This window comes from Natator depressus, chromosome 1 (genome assembly GCF_965152275.1).
Source record: "Natator depressus isolate rNatDep1 chromosome 1, rNatDep2.hap1, whole genome shotgun sequence".
NCBI lineage: Eukaryota > Metazoa > Chordata > Testudines > Cheloniidae > Natator > Natator depressus.
In genome coordinates, this window is record NC_134234.1 from 5,866,711 (window position 1) to 5,871,300 (window position 4,590).

At 43.8% G+C, this 4,590-nt stretch overlaps 1 pseudogene; it reads left to right on the forward strand.

Moving 5' to 3' along the window:
* The first annotated feature begins 451 nt into the window (after positions 1-451).
* On the forward strand, positions 452-1,372 carry LOC141979694 (olfactory receptor 52E2-like; annotated as a pseudogene).
* The last annotated feature ends 3,218 nt before the right edge of the window (positions 1,373-4,590 follow it).

The following is a 4,590-nucleotide window of genomic DNA, read 5'->3' on the forward strand; positions in this document are numbered from 1 at the left end:
CTTATTGCCCTTGCCTGAACCCCTCTAGTTCTGCAATATCCACTGTGAGTACGGTTCTCAGTACTACACAGAGGAGTCCAGAGGAGGGTGAAACATTGCCTGACTGATCTCATGGCATTGTATTTTCTGTATGGTTTCCCATCCCTCTCCTCCTGGATGCCAATGTTTTTCTTAGACTTTAAAGTTCATCTGCCATTATGCTGCCCATTCACTTGGCTTGGTTAGCTCTCTCTGAGGACTTCTCTGGACTTGACTAGGACCTAAATAATCTTGTGACATCTGCATATGTTGCCACATCACTGCTCAACACCCCCTTTCTAGATTGGTAGTAAGTATAAAACATTTGCCATAGAGTTTGTTATAAATTGTTTAAACCCCCCACCCCCCTCCCACTACCCACTTGCTGTCCTTCACAGGCACCTTGATCATTTCTGACCCTGATCGACACATGATGGCAGTTTTCAACCTCACACACTTTGACGCTTCAGCATTCTTTCTAATGGGCATCCCTGACTTGGAAGCTGCTCACGACTGGATTTCCGTCCCTTTCTCTATTTTCTACATTATGGGCCTGCTGGGAAATTTCACGCTTCTGTGTTGTAGGCAAGGAGCAGACTCTGCACAAGCCGATGTACCTGCTGCTCTCCATGCTGGCACTCACAGAAATCGGCACATCTACTTCCATCGTGCCAAAGGTAATGTGCATAGTTTGGTTCAATTTGAAAGGTATTACTTTGGGTGGCTGTCACATCCAGATGTTCTTCCTTATGTGCGTACTGTTATGCATTCAGCCGTCCTCATGACAATGGCCTTTGATCGCTGTGTCGCCATATGTAACCCTCTGAGATATGCCACAGTCATCACCAATGCACGAATAGCTAAGCTAAGGCTAGTAGGTTTGATAAGAGCTGTTCTTTTCCTTCTTCCCATGCCCCTGCTCCTGAGCAGGCAGCCATTCTGTGCCAACTGCATGATCCCACATACGTGCTGTGAACACATGGCCGTGGTGAAGATGTCGTGTGGCGACATTACAGTCAACAGGATATACGGTTTGCTAATAGCATTTGTAATGACCATGTTAGACCTGACACTTATTGCCCTGTCCTATGGTCTGTTCAGAGTATCCTCCAAGAAAGCCCACCAGAAATCTTTCAGCACTTGCACAGACCATATCGGTGTGAAGAAGATGTCTTATCCTTCCTTCCTCTTCTCCACTGTGACATACCGGTTTGGTCAGGGAATTGCTCCCCATCTTCACATTATCTTGACCAACCTATATTACCTCCTCCTCCCCATGTTTAATCCTATCATTTATGGGGCCAAAACCTTCGAGCTTCGTGAGAAATTGCATAAGTACACTTGCAGAATATGATTGCCCGGTGCCACTGATTTTAAGCCTTCTTGACAAGAGGGTGAAAGTATATCTTGTTCATCAAAGGTGCTCTGTCCTCATTTGGCTGAGCTCAGCACTGTGGAAGTTCAAGTGTGAAAAGCTCCTCACACCTAACCTCTTATCACTGTCTCACCAAGTACTGATCTCTCTGCTGCTAAGTTCCCTCTCTCTCACCATCACCTGATCTCTTTCAGTGTCATCTATTAGCCCTCAGCCCCAGAAACCCTGTCACTTGTTCTTTCCATGACTTTCAAACCAACAGGAGATATGGTAGTTTTCTGAAGCAAGGTGGCTTTCCATTATACCCTGTTTGAACCAGTATCTTGTTCAGTTTGACAAACTGAAGCCATGCTTTCTGATGGCCAGAGACAATAAAGTACGTACAGTGCTGAAATATACCTGATTTTTCTATGTCCAGTCCTTCTTGAAGCCTGGAGGATAACATTTTCCAACCGTAACATTGAGTTTAATACAGGAAAAGTGCTGCAGGAATTGAGGGCATTCTACTCGAGCTTCTTGGTGAGAGTTTTGAAACTATGTGTTTCTGAGAACTGGACCATATTACTCTGAATTTAAGGGGAGTTTGTGAAACAGAGATTGCACTATATGTCCAGGTGATTGAATCGCTTGCCTTCCTGAGTCTTTCACAACCTAGATTGACTGATCTCATTTTTGCACATATACAATGATACAAAATCTGTTGTGAAGAGTTTGCACCAATGAAAGAATGATTGCACTGGTTACTGCTGATATGTATGACCAGAAGCATCCTACTTCCAGGAAAACACTGAGGAGGAAATGTTGCCGTTTAGGGACTAACAGTAACAAAATAATGCAACTCACAATATGGACATTGATTAGCATCATTGCATTCAATTAGAAATAATTTAATAATAAAAAAGGAGTACTTGTGGCACCTTAGAGACTAACCAATTTATTTGAGCAGAAGCTTTCGTGAGCTACAGCTCACTTCATCATGAAAGCTTCTGCTCAAATAAATTGGTTAGTCTCGAAGGTGCCACAAGTACTCCTTTTCTTTTTGCGAATACAGACTAACACGGCTGTTACTCTGAAACCTAATATAATAATGTTATTGTTGTTTTTACACAACATAAGTTTTGGGCTCCCTTGGGGCAAGGCAATTAACATAATTTGCTATTTTTTCTTTAAAACACCTGCCACCTATCAACCAGGATTCAAGGACGAGTACTGGGGGTTTGATTTTGAATTTGATTGTCATCTCATAGATTTGTAGGTTATGTGGAAAAACTCCTTCTGGGGCTTGTAGCTTTCTTTTCTTTTCTAAATCAGATCTATGCTAGGTATCTAACGAAAGGTTTCTTTTGTTACTTGATGTATAGACCAATGCATTTGTTAAAAAAAAAAAACCCCTTTGTTTCAAGAAAGAGATTGGGCTACTTTTAGATTAGTTTAAGTGTTTTGGGGCTATTAAAGCAGTAAAATGCAGCAAACCTGATGCAGTACCTCAAGCTGAGCTGGAGGCAGAGCAGCAGCAGCCATAAAAAGAAAGGTCCAGAGAAGGATCCCTGAAGGCAGAACTGGGCTGTGGTCACAGAAGCAGCACTCAGCCCTGTTGTATCCTTGGGAGCAGCAGTTTAGGAAGAAATCACTTGAGACACAGAGAGCTGTGAGCCGTGAAAGCAGCCATTTTCCACACCCTGAACTAACCAAACCAGCCCAAACTGGCTGGGCTATCCCCTAATCGTCTAACTCAGTTGCCATAGCAACAACAAGCTGCTATTACCACAAACAACCAAATACACAACATATTCCTCCCCCCTTTATAAAAACATCCCCTAAATAAAACAAACACTAAACTAGAGAAGGAGGGTAGACTGCCTCCATTCCCAGCTAAACCCCAGGGATTATTTTGCCCCATAACCGTGGGTTCACCCTAGCTAAAGATCCAGCCATTGGAGTGTTGTCCCCTTGCTGATTTCAAAGCTTGTTTCATTGTCTGCACAAATCTTTCAGCTAATCCATTGGTGGATGGATGATATGGTGCTTTAGTGATGTGGTGTATCCCATTTGCCTGCATAAAATTTTGAAACTCCTGAGAGATGAACTGCGGTCTGTCACTCGCAAGTTGTTCTGGCAGAAGAAAACGACTAAAGAGTCCCCGCAGTTTTTGGATAGTACTCTCTGCAGTAGTGGACTGCATTCTGGAGACTTCTGGCCATTTAGAATGGGCATCTACCACCACTAAGAACATGCTTCCTTCAAGGGTGCCAGCAAAGTCAACATGAATACGTTGCCACGGGTTTTTAGGTCAGTCCCATGGGTGTAGGAGCACCCACTGGGGTGCATTCCTGACACGACATACAAGCTCTGGCTCTCTTCAATAGCACTGTCCAATCCAGGCCACCAGAAATAGCTTCGTGCAATTTCCTTCTTTTGCACTTTCCACAGTGACCAGAATGTAGCTGTTCTAACATCTGTGATCTCAGTGGTGGTGGGATAATGACACGTCTCCCCCACAACAAACAACCAGATTGGATCGATAACTCCGTCCTCCTGGACATGTAGGTAACAAGGTCTGGTGAGACCGGAGAGGTTCGTCGAGATTTTCCATGCATCACCAGGTCCATAACTTGGGACAATACTGGGTCAACGCGAGTTGCCTTCTTTATTGAGTAGCAGTGATGGTGTATTCTCTATGTGTTCAAAGTAGAAGACTTCCTTTTGGGCAGTATCTTGATGTTTGACTGGCAAAGGCAACCTTGAGAGACCATCCGCACTGCCGAGCAGAGTGGATTTCCAATATTTGATTTCATACGTGTGCGCTGAAAGTAAAAATGCCCAATGTTGCATACGACTAATGGGGGAATGCCTGGGTAGAGTCCAAAAATTGACGTCAGAGGGCGATGGTCTGTAAGAAGAGTAAAGTTCCGCCCAAACAGGTCCTGATGAAACTTCTGAATTCCAAAAATGATTCCCAATGCCTCACATTCGATTTGGGCATAGTTAGTTTCTCCTTTGCTTAGAGTGCGTGAAGCAAAAGCAATAGGTCTCTCTTCTCCCGAAGGTAGAATGTTTGACACGACTGCACCCACTCCATAAGGGGAGGCATTACAGGCCAATTGTAGGGGTAAGGATGGATCAAAGTGCGTTAGAACTTCAGAATTTAGCAGTACATTTTTAGCTTTGTTAAATGCAACATTACAGGCTTCAGTCCA